Source organism: Mirounga angustirostris, unplaced genomic scaffold (genome assembly GCF_029215605.1).
Source record: "Mirounga angustirostris isolate CCGP_5_RB_7025 unplaced genomic scaffold, mMirAng1.0.hap1 SCAF_7, whole genome shotgun sequence".
Taxonomy (NCBI): Eukaryota; Metazoa; Chordata; class Mammalia; order Carnivora; family Phocidae; genus Mirounga; species Mirounga angustirostris.
In genome coordinates this window covers 47,034,138-47,047,059 of record NW_026991715.1, presented here as the reverse complement: position 1 = coordinate 47,047,059, position 12,922 = coordinate 47,034,138, and the positions used below count along the sequence as shown (strand labels likewise).

Below are 12,922 nucleotides of genomic sequence, written 5' to 3'. Positions count from 1 at the left end.
AATGGTATTCAACAGACATGCTGAAGTATTTCATGTAGCCATACAAAACCACTTACGGCAATATGCCGCCATCACACTGACAGGAAGTTGTTAGATCACAGCACTCATAAGCCTCAATTACTCTGAATCTGTGGTATACCTGACAAAAATCAGTGGTTTTCTTCCTTTTCTTTTTTAAACTTTTCAAAGTAGAGTAGGCCAGCTTGGTTTTCTGCTCAACAAACTCCCCCCTTCCCTCCACCTTTACTCCAGGCGGCCACTACCATCCTCCAACCAACAATGCAACTCTGGGGTGGGCCTTTCACACACATTGACCAGATAAATTTTTTTACTGAATAATCCTTTATGTAACATGCATGACATATGCCCCAATACAGCAAGGTCCATTAGCAATGTCTACTGATGAAACTGCAAAGCCCACCGGATCTCATACCACAGTCTAAGTAGCTCACAATGAGCTGATACAGATGTAAGGTTGTTAAATAAATTTACACACACACAAACACACGAGAACACAAAATCGCCAAGTGGAAAGGGGCCTTACAACTTAAACTTGGAACTACACACAAATCTTCCACACCCTCCCTAACCAATAGGCCATGTGGCCACTGCTTATAATGGTCCAGACATGAGACATGCATCCCACACATGCAACAATTCCCCCCAACCCTTAGACAGCCATAGGAAGAGCTCACAGCCTTCTGAAAATTGCCTCCCACCACACTGCCATCAGTCAGTCCTGGCCTGTATGGCCAGGGGACAAAACCTCCTCCCTACGTCTCTATAAATATGTGGAAAGCTAATCCTAATTTTTTTTTTTGGGTGGGGGGCACATCCACTCAGTTCCACCTTCTTTCTCTGAGAGCCAAATTCAGGGGTAAGGGCTAAACCTTCAGGAGATCACTTTGGGAACCTCCTGCACACTGATCTACCTCAAGATTTTGGGTACCTGACAGAAACCCAAGCTCCAGAATGAACCCTCTGGCTCTCTTTCAGCTTTCCACTATCTGTACTACTTGAATAAAGTTCATTGAGCAGGACACTGTCTTCATTCACAAAGACAAAGATCTTTACCATGTGGGAAATCTGGGAGGGATGGCAGACATAGGACATGAGAATGACAGCCAAATGATGCCTAAAATTCACATGTGGGGCACTTGAACCCTAGTTACTGTCTTCCCCAAGGGATGATAATCAGGCCAGAGAGTTAGAAGAAATACTACTCACTACTCAAAAGAAATCTTTCAGAGTAATATAACTTCATCCTAATAATTCATATTTATTAACATAGTGGAAAGAGAAATGTGTGGTAATAATTTTTACCAAATTAATCAATTTAAAAAGAACAATCTCTAAAGTTACTATTAAACTTCATGATAAGAAATTTAGAGAATTGTAATATGATAACCTTTGTTTTTCTTACAGAGATTATCTCTGTTTCAGAATGAATATCCCAGTCTCCCTTATCTCTTTGAGTCAAGAAGTTTTTTGAATATGACAATTAAAGATACATAGTGATGTAAAATCGTATTTTAAAAAATTTTGAACGTATTTTCCCATGAGGAAAAAGTCACAGAAGAAGTAAACACCCAAGAAAATTTCAAAAGTGAAGAATTAATAAGGGCAAACTTACATTATATACCAGAGGTACTATAAGCATACAGTAATTTAAAATCCACAGGACAGGCACAGATTAAGATAGAAAAAAAAAAAAACCAATGGATCGTAAGAGACAATTCAGAAAGTTCTCAAGTATATTCTGTACGTTTAGTGCAAGGGATCTCAACATTTTCCACCTGTCACATACATATATGTGTACAAAGAAATCAGTTATCGCTATGGGGAAAAATTTATCATAAATTGACCATTTATAAAATTGATCCTTCCCAGCTTAACACTACTCTATCTCTCCTAGTCCACCAAAGTCACCATCTTTGTCTCTCCATGAAAGTGATACTGGAGAACTTCACCAATCACAGGCAAAGCCAAGACAACTGACGATCCAAGAGTTGAACTAGTTAGTATTTAGTCTATAAGGGTATAACATAACGCATACTTCAAAACAGACTGATTTAACTACCAAAGAAGAAGCCCTTAAGAAAAGTGATGAATCCCTCAAATAGTTTTACAGAAAACCATTTCAGCTGTGTAAGTCAGAAAGAAGTAAAGTAAATTAAATGCTGCTACCATGAAATTATGCCAAAGGTAAAACTCATTATTCAATTCCATTACAAGTATTCACTATTCTCATACAGTCTTTTAAAAAGCAAACTATAAAATATTGTGACTTCCAAAACAATTTAATTCAAGAGATATGTGAGAGCACACAAACATATACATGTCTCACAGAGTAACACTTCATTACTCTGATATCATCAAAGATTAAGACATTTTATGAATGTTCATTTTCAAAACAATTCTAGATTATCTTTCAAGTACCCGAACTCCTTTAAAAATTCCAACCATTTTTCTTAGAAAGATTTCTAAATGTTGTTAAGTTCTACCCTGCCACCCTAATCAGCTGACCATCTGGTGTTACCAAATGAGGGGGGGCAACACTTCCTATAACAGGCAACTGCAGGTGACAGTATTTTTTAAGCAGGTTTTTTGTTACTTTTCTCCACTATCAGCCATCACAAGGTCTCCTCTCTTATACAGCTAGTCTTTTTCATAGAAAATTCTTTGCCCTCAGGCCAGCTGCGCTTCTAATTTGACTAGTTTTGTGGCAGCTATTCGATACTCTGAGGCTTATTTGTTTGGGGGTTCCCCCACCTTACTTTTAGGTTGTGATGGCTGATGTTGCTAGAGGTGACTGGCTTTATTTGAAATACAGGAAAATTACAACACACATATAAGTGAGAACTGGTATATTACTTTATAAGACTATGCAATACTGAGTCAGTATGCAGGAACTCCAGCAGGTCTCACTTCAGTCTTGTGAGAAACCTTCTTTGAAATTCCAGCTCACCCTCAGTTGGTTCTGAATCATGCCAGAGCACTTGCAAAAGAAACAAGGAGAATACTCCTCCCTCAACAATCCCTAGACAGCTACATAAGCCATCCTTTCTCCAGCCCTTACTCCCTACCCACAGCTGGTCTTGTCTCTTAGGGAGTGGGCGACCTGAAACAAAATAATGCTCCTAAGAATGGATTTTGCCTTTCTGGAGTTCTGACAAACCCTGATGACCCACTGTTTTAGAAATGCAAATACAAAATCTCTTTCTGGTATAGTTAACTGTTCTATATGACAGAACTGAGGACAAAGAAAGGGGCAATTCTGCACTCCATAGTAAAACACGGGCAATTAATTTTCAAAGAACTAAAACTGAAAAAATTATATAAACCTTTTTTTCTTTGACTTTACAAAATACAATCTGTCAAAGACAGTTAATCCCATAAAAGCAAACCTCACAGGGCAAATTGTTTCATCACCATCATGTTTTATCAGTGAGCCCAATAAAATGTTAGTATTCACATTCTCAATCTGCAGACCTGAAGAAAAACAAAGCAGAAACCAAGGCACAGCATTGTGGAAGCTCTGGCAGTAGAGACATTTTGATTCCCATCAGGCTCTCTCATTTAAACGCTGTGTGATCTGGACATGTTATTTAACCTCTCTGAGTCTTGCTCTATTCGTTTGTGAAATGGGGCTAGAAACACTTCCAAGGGTTGTTTAGGGGATTTAAATAAAATAACATATGTAAAGCACCTGGCACATAGTAAAAGTGCTCGTTAAACTTTTTTTTTAATTTTTTATTGTTATGTTAATCCCCATACATTACATCATTAGTTTTAGATGTAGTGTTCCATGATTCACTCGTTGTGCATAACACCCAGTGCTCCATGCAGAACGTGCCCTCCTCAAAACACATCACCAGGCTAACCCATCCTCCCACCCCCCCTCCCCTCTAGAAACCTCAGTTTGTTTTTCAGAGTCCATCGTCTCTCATGGTTCGCCTACCCCTCCGATTTGCCCCCTTCATTCTTCCCCTCCTGCTACATTCTTCTTTTTTTTTTCTTTCTTAACATATAATGCATTATTTGTTTCAGAGGTACAGATCTGGGATTCAACAGTCTTGCACAATTCACAGCGCTTACCAGAGCACACACCCTCCCCAGTGTCCATCACCCAGTCACCCCATCCCTCCCCCCCAAACCCCCACTCCAGCAACCCTTAGTTTGTTTCCTGAGATTAAGAACTCCTCATATCAGTGAGGTCATATGATACATGTCTTTCTCTGTTTGACTTATTTCGTTCAGCATAATACCCTCCAGTTCCATCCACGTCGTTGCAAATGGCAAGATCTCATTCCTTTTGATGGCTGCATAATATTCCATTGTGTATATATACCACATCTTCTTTATCCATTCATCTGTCGATGGACATCTTGGCTCTTTCCACAGTTTGGCTATTGTGGACATTGCTGCTATAAACATCGGGGTGCATGTACCCCTTCGGATCCCTACTTTTGTATCTTTGGGGTAAATACCCAGTAGTGCAATTGCTGGATCATATGGTAGCTCTATTTTCAACTTTTTGAGGAACCTCCATACTGTTTTCCAGAGTGGCTGCACCAGCTTGCCTTCCCACCAACAGTGTAGGAGGGTTCCCCTTTCTCTGCATCCCCGCCAACATCTGTCGTTTCCTGACTTGTTAATTTTAGCCATTCTGACTGGTGTGAGGTGGTATCTCATTGAGGTTTTGATTTGGATTTCCCTGATGCCGAGCGATATTGAGCACTTTTTCATGTGTCTGTTGGCCATTTGGATGTCTTCTTTGGAAAAATGTCTGTTCATGTCTTCTGCCCATTTCTTGATTGGATTCTCTGTTCTTTGGGTGTTGAGTTTGATGAGTTCTTTATAGATTTTGGGTACTAGCCCTTTATCTGATATGTCATTTGCAAATATCTTCTCCCATTCTGTCGGTTGTCTTTTAGTTTTGTTGACTGTTTCCTTTGCTTTGCAAAAGCTTTTTATCTTGATGAAGTCCCAAGAGTTCATTTTTGCCCCTGCTTCCCTTGCCTTTGGCGATGTTTCTAGGAAGAAGTTGCTGCGGCTGAGGTCGAAGAGGTTGCTGCCTGGGTTCTCCTTTAGGATTTTGATGGACTCCTGTCTCACATTGAGGTCTTTCAACCATTTGGAGTCTATTTTTGTGTGTGGTGTAAGGAAATGGTCCAGCTTCATTCTTCTGCATGTGGCTGTCCAATTTTCCCAACACCATTTGTTGAAGAGACTGTCTTTTTTCCACTGGACATTCTTTCCTGCTTTGTCAAAGATGAGTTGACCATAGAGTTGAGGGTCCATTTCTGGGCTCTCTATTCTGTTCCATTGATCAATGTGCCTGTTTTTGTGCCAGTACCATACTGTCTTGATGATGACAGCTTTATAATAGAGCTGGAAGTCGGGAATTGTGATGCCGCCAGCTTTGCTTTTCTTTTTCAACATTCCTCTGGCTATGCAGGGTCTTTTCTGGTTCCATACAAATTTTAGGATGATTTGTTCCATTTCTTTGAAAAAAGTGGATGGTATTTTGATGGGGATTGCATTGAATGTGTAGATTGCTCTAGGTAGCATTGACATCTTCACAATATTTGTTCTTCCAGTCCATGAGCATGGAACGTTTTTCCATTTCTTTGTGTCTTCCTCAATTTCTTTCATGAGTATTTTATAGTTTTCTGAGTACAGATCCTTTGCCTCTTTGGTTAAATTTATTCCTAGGTATCTTATGGTTTTTGGTGCAATTGTAAATGGGATCGACTCCTTAATTTCTCTTTCTTCTGTCTTGTTGGTGTATAGGAATGCCACTGACTTCTGTGCATTGATTTTATATCCTGCCACTTTACTGAATTCCTGTATGAGTTCTAGCAGTTTTGGGGGTGGAGTCTTTGGGGTTTTCCACATAAAGTATCATATCATCTGCAAAGAGTGAGAGTTTGACTTCTTCTTTGCCGATTTGGATGCCTTTGATTTCTTTTTGTTGTCTGATTGCTGTGGCTAGGACTTCCAATACTATGTTGAATAGCAGTGGTGATAGTGGACATCCCTGCCGCATTCCTGACCTTAGGGGGAAAGCTCTCAGTTTTTCCCCATTGAGAATGATATTCGCTGTAGGTTTTTCATAGATGGCTTTTATGATATTGAGGTATGTACCCTCTATGCCTATACTCTGAAGAGTTTTGATCAAGAAAGGATGCTGTACTTTGTCAAATGCTTTTTCTGCATCTATTGAGAGGATCATATGATTCTTGTTCTTTCTTTTGTTAATGTATTGTATCATGTTGATTGATTTGCGGATGTTGAACCAACCTTGCAGCCCAGGGATAAATCCCACTTGGTCGTGGTGAATAATCCTTCGAATGTACTGTTGGATCCTATTGGCTAGTATTTTGGTGAGAATTTTTGCATCCATGTTCATCAGGGATATTGGTCTGTAATTCTCCTTTTTGATGGGGTCTTTGTCTGTTTTGGGATCAAGGTAATGCTGGCCTCATAAAATGAGTTTGGAAGTTTTCCTTCCATTTCTATTTTTTGGAACAGTTTCAGAAGAATAGGTATTAATTCTTCTTGAAATGTTTGGTAGAATTCCCCTGGGAAGCCATCTGGCCCTGGGCTCTTGTGTTTTGGGAGATTTTTGATGACGGCTTCAATTTCCTTAGTGGTTATAGGTCTGTTCAGGTTTTCTATTTCTTCCTGGTTCAGTTTTGGTAGTTGACACATCTCTAGGAATGCAACCATTTCTTCCAGATTATCTAATTTGCTGGCACAGAGTTGCTCATAATATGTTCTTATAATTGTTTGTATTTCTTTGGTGTTGGTTGTGATCTCTTTCATTCATGATTTTGTTGATTTGGGTCATTTCTCTTTTCTTTTTGATAAGTCTGGCCAGGGGTTTATCAATCTTGTTAATTCTTTCAAAGAACCAGCTCCTAGTTTTGTTGATCTGTTCTACTGTTCTTTTAGTTTCTATTTCATTGATTTCTGCTCTGATCTTTATTATTTCTCTTCTCCTGCTGGGTTTAGGCTTTATTTGCTGTTCCTTCTCCAGCTCCTTTAGGTGTAGGGTTAGGTTGTGTACTTGAGACCTTTCTTGTTTCTTGAGAAAGGCTTGTATTGCTATATACTTTCCTCTTAGGACTGCCTTTGCTGCATCCCAAAGATTTTGAACAGTTGTGTTTTCATTTTCATTGGTTTCCATGTATTTTTTTAATTCTTCTTTAATTTCCTGGTTGACCCATTCATTCTTCAGGAGGATGCTCTTTAGCCTCCATGTATTTGAGTTCTTTCCGACTTTCCTCTTGTGATTGAGTCCTAGTTTCAAAGCATTGTGGTCTGAAAATAGGAAGGGAATGATCCCAATCTTTTAGTACCGGTTGAGACCTGATTTATGACCTAGGATGTGATCGATTCTGGAGAATGTTCCATGGGCACTAGAGAAGAATGTGTATTCCGTTGCTTTGGGATGCAATGTTCTGAATATGTCTGTGAAGTCCATTTGGTCCAGTGTGTCATTTAAAGTCTTTATTTCCTTGTTGATCTTTTGCTTAGACGATCTGTCCATTTCAGTGAGAGGGGTGTTAAAGTCCCCCACTATTATTGTATTGTTGTCGATGTGTTTCTTTGCTTTTGTTATTAATTGCCTTATATAATTGGCTGCTCCCATGTTAGGGGCATAGATATTTACAATTGTTAGATCTTCTTGTTGGATAGACCCTTTAAGTAGGATATAGTGATCTTCCTCATCTCTTATTACAGTCTTTGGTTTAAAATCTAATTTGTCTGATATAAGGATTGCCACCCCAGCTTTCTTTTGGTGTCCATTAGCATGGTAAATGGTTTTCCAACTCCTCACTTTAAATCTGGGGGTGTCTTTGGTTCTAAAATGAGTCTCTTGCAGACAGCATATCAATGGGTCTTGTTTTTTAATCCAATCTGATAGCCTGTGTCTTTTGATTGGGGCATGTAGCCCATTTACATTCAGGGTAACTATTGAAAGATAGGAATTTAGTGCCATTGTATTGCCTGTAAGGTGACTGTTACTGTATATTGTCTGTGTTCCTTTCTGGTCTATGTTGCTTTTAGGCTCTCTCTTTGCTTAGAGGACCCCTTTCAAGATTTTTTGTAGGGCTGGTTTCGTGTTTGCAAATTCCTTTAGTTTTTGTTTGTCCTGGAAGCTTTTTATCTTTCCTTCAATTTTCAATGACGGCCTAGCTAGATAGAGTATTCTTGCCTGGATATTTTTCTCATTTAGTGCTCTGAATATATCCTGCCAGTCCTTTCTGGCCTGCCAGGTCTCTGTGGATAGGTCTGTTGCCAATCTAATGTTTCTACCATTGTAGGTTACAGATCTCTTCTCCCGAGCTGCTTTCAGGATTTTCTCTTTGTCTCTGAGACTTGTAAGTTTTACTATTAGATGTCGGGATGTTGACCTATTTTTAATTGATTTTGAGAGGGGTTCTCTGTGCTTCCTGGATTTTGATGCCTGTTTCCTTCCCCAAATTAGGGAAGTTCTCTGCTATAATTTGCTCCATTATACCTTCTGTTCCTCTCTCTCTTTCTTCTTCTTCTTCTGGGATCCCAATTATTCTAATGTTGTTTCGTCTTATGGTATCGCTTATCTCTCGAATTCTGCCCTCATGATCCAGTAGTTGTTTATCTCTCTTTTTCTCAGCTTCTTTATTTTCCATCATTTGGTCTTCTATATCACTGATTCTCTCTTCTGCCTCATTTATCCTAGCAGTTAGCGCCCCCATTTTTTATTGCACCTCATTAATAGCCTTTTTGATTTCTACTTTGTTAGATTTTAGTTCTTTTACTTCTCCAGAAAGGGTTTCTCTAATACCTTCCATGCTTTTCTCAAGCCCAGCTAGTATCTTTAAAGTGATGATTCTGAACTCTAGATCTGACATCATACTAATGTCCGTATTGAGGAGGTCCCTGGCAGTCGGTACTACCTCTTGTTCTTTTTGTTGAGATGATTTTTTCCGTCTTGTCATTTTGTGCAGAGGAGAATAGATTAATGAGAGAACAAAATGCTAGCAGGGTAACAACGTCCCCAGAAAATATACTCTAAACAAATCAGAAAAGACCTGAAGCAGTGGGAAAAGAAAGGGAAAGAGAGAAAAAAGAAAAAGATAAAGATAAAAACAAACAAAAACAGAACAAAACAAAACAAAAACAGAATGTGATCAAATATGATCAGGCTGGTATATAGATCAGTGCCACACACTAGATTTTGGGTGTATTTTGGTCTGTTAAAAGAAAGTCCTTCCCAAAATTTTAAAGAAAGAAAAACTTACATATGTACAAAAATAAGCGTTGATATGATGAAGGGATGGACTATTACTGTAAAGATGGAAATTATAAAAAATTTTATAAAAGGAATTGATAAGTTGTTTGAAAAAAGAAAGAACAGGATTTAAAAAAAAAAAGGGAGAGAATGTGATCAGGCAGGGGAGCAGGAAAAAACCATACACTAGAGATTTAGAGTATATTTTGATCTGTTAAAAGAAACTATCTCAAAATTTTAAAGAGAGAACAACTTATATATATATATGCCAAAAATACGGGTAACTACTATGAAGGCATAGAATATGACTAAAAATTTAAAATAAAAATGTTTTTTAAAAAGGGGATTGATAAGATGTTGGTTGAAAATGGGGAAAAAGAAAAATTCAAAAAAAAAAAAAAGAAAAAAGACAGTTAAAAAAAATAATTAGCTTTGAAAGACTAAAGAATCATGGTAAAAAAGCCATGAATTCTATGTGCAGTATTCCCCTAGCGCTGGAGTTCTGCCGTTCTCATTGATCGGTAAACTTGGTCTTGGCTGGCTGTTCTCGCTGATCTTCTGGGGGAGGGGCCTGTTGCCGTGGTTCCCAAATGTCTTTGCTGGAGGCGGAATTGCCCCGCCCTTGCCCGGTCAGGGCTCAGGGCTAAGTAATCTGCTCGGGTTTGCTCTCGGGAGCTTTTGTTCCCTGCAAGCTTTCCGTACTACTTTGGAGGCGGAGAGTGAAAATGGCGGCCTCCCAATCTCCGCCCCGGAGGAGCCGAGAACTCGAGAACTCACTCCTCAGTGCGCCCCCACAGAAAAGCCATCAGTCACTCCCGTCTCCCCGGTCTCCGGCCGCACTCCGTGCTCACCCGGCCTGTGACCGCGCGCATTTCTATCTCCGGTACCCCACCCGGTCTGGAGTCTCCAAACCCAGCAGATCCCTGCGGTGCACTCCCACGCGGCTCCTCCCGGGGAAGGAAGGTGAGTCTTCCCGGATCTGCCGCTTGTTGGGTCCCTGCTGGAGGAGCAGTGGCCCGACTGTGCCTCGGATCACGGTTTATGGCAACCCTGAGCTGAGAGCCCGCGCCTCGGCTCCGTCTCTGCAGCGGGCTTCCCCGCTCCGATCCCTGGGAGCTCTGCCGCACTCAGGCACCCCCGGTCTTTCTGTGACCCCAAGGGTTCTGAGACCACACTGTCCCACGAGGGTTCCACCCCCCACTTAGCCACTGGAGCGACGTCCCTCAGCGGAGCAGACTTCTAAAAGTTCCGATTTGGTGCTCCGCGGCTCTATCACTTGCCAGAAGCAGCCAATGGAGTTCCCCACCCCCGCCGTCTATCCTCCCGAATATCGCCTCGGATTCACTTCTCCGCACGTCCTGCCTTCCAGAAAGTGCTCGCTTTTCTGTTCAGAGAGTTGTTGCTCTTCTTTTCTTCAATCTCCTGTTGAGTTCGTAGGTGTTCAGAATGGTTTGACCCCTATCCAGCTGAATTCCTGAGAGGAGGCGAAATCCAGGTCTCCTACTCCTCCGCCATCTTGTTCCGCCCCCTCCAGTGCTCGTTAAATTTTATTTCTCTTTCCTTACCTTCCCAGCTGGAGAAACAGGGGAGGGGTGTTGGACACATTCCCTTCATCTGCAACACTTTTTTTTAATCTTTGCTACTGTAATCTTGGAAAGGGGGGCGGAGGTCTCACTTGAGAAATGGCTTATAAAACAAGCGTGGCCACTGAGAATGTTTGAGCTAAGTGAGGTGGATGACACTAGAGGGATCAATGCTATTTGACAACAAAACCAAAAATCTTCAGTCAGTTACACTTTGTTTAATAACCAGCTTTCTGGGGCACCTGGGTGGCTCAGTCGTTAAGCATCTGCCTTCGGCTCAGGTCATGATCCCGGAGTCCTGGGATCGAGCCCCACATCGGGCTCTGCTCGGCGGGAAGCCTGCTTCTCCCTCTCCCACTCCCCCTGCTGTGTTCCCTCTCTAGCTGTGTCTCTGTCAAATAAATAAATAAAATCTTAAAAAAAAAATAACCAGCTTTCTTTCCCCATTTTCTTATTATGTTCTACCAACACACAGTTAATTTTGTGAATGAGTGTTACTTTATACACAGAGAAACCAGGAAACAATAGGGGAGAGATTTCTTTTGTTTTAGCACCCATACATATTTCTAAAATGTTATATACTGCAGTGATTCTCAAAATGTGGTCCAGGAACATACCCACAGAGTCCCCAAAACTCTTTCACGGTGTCTAAAAGATCAAAATTTTTTTTCACAATTCTACATAGACATCTCTGACCTTTTAAACTCTCCCTCACAAGCATACATTTAATTTTCCAGAAGCTACAGGATGTGTGATATCACAACAGAACGAACACAGAGATAGGAAAATCCAGCTCTTTTCCACAAAGACAGACATTGCAAAGATTTTCAAAAATGTAATACAATGCCACCGTTTCCACTAAAATATCTTTTGTTTGGGGGCTACAGTTATTTTTTTTCATAAAGGTATGCTCTTTATTATTAAAGGTATATTAACTTTATTACTGTTATTTAGTGAATAGTTGCTATTTTTTCACGGCTTTAATTTCAAACAGTAAATAACAATAGGCATAATCCTCATAAGCGAAGGACTTGTGGGATCCTCAGTCATTAAGAATGAGATCAGAAAGACAAAAAACTGCAATTATAAAATGTGCTGCTAAGAAATGGAAAAAATAAATCCTCTTCACCAAATCATCTTTCAAATGGCATTATTTGCACTTGGATTTTACACCAGGTCAGTAGTGAATAAGACTCAGCAGAGAAACACTGAAGGGGCAAATTTCTCACCCATGAACACATATTCGTATCATCTACATTAATCTCACATTAACAAGAATTAAAGTTTCTAGAAAGCAAACATTTATTCCATCACTGATATTCTAAAATGAACTTTCCTTGAAAGTTGATTTTTCATATCTAAAGTTGAATTTCTGTTGCATTTTAAAGGGGACTAGGAGACATGTGATACCAGACTGGAAAGACAACTGTTTTAAAATACACAAAGAATTTCTAAAGTTTGGCTATTTTGTGTGTGCGTGTGTGTGTGTGTGTGTGTACTTATACTCAGTTAACTGAAAAACGGTTACAAATTCAAAGCATTAGAAAATTTCTAAGCTAAAATAAACTGGAAGACATGAAATAAATACACACTAAAAACTACTTCTTTCAGGGTACATTCTTTTCAGAAAAATATGCACCCTGTGCATGAGGCGCTCAAGTAACATATTCTTTGTATGAAAAAGAATTTAACATAAGCATTGGTGTAGTACTTACACAAATACATCTTTCACCCTTTTCCTAAATAAAAAGAACCCCTGGGGAAATTAAAGGCAGAAACCAAGGCAATGTAATGTTATGGCTGAAAGGGTGGTAAGGGTTATAAGAGGTTTTTCTGTATTTTTTTTTAAGCTAAGTCTAAAAATGCAAAAGTGTTAACATTTAACACTCTCATAACAAATTATTCATTGGTTGACTAAACCCATTATATTGGCTAAATACAGAGTAACTAATATCTGATTATGTGTCCTTGGTAAAACAGAGGAGTTAATCATTGCCTCCAAACACCTAACTTTCACCTTTCCTAAGTCTGATACATACTGCACACAATCCAA

At 39.8% G+C, this 12,922-nt stretch overlaps 1 protein-coding gene across 1 annotated transcript in view; it reads right to left on the bottom strand.

Annotated features, from left to right (window-relative positions):
• The window catches only part of ZSWIM6 (zinc finger SWIM-type containing 6), a 197,911-nt gene that overhangs the window by 69,464 nt on the left and 115,525 nt on the right, over positions 1-12,922 (bottom strand). The gene's annotated exons all lie outside the window — the stretch shown is intronic.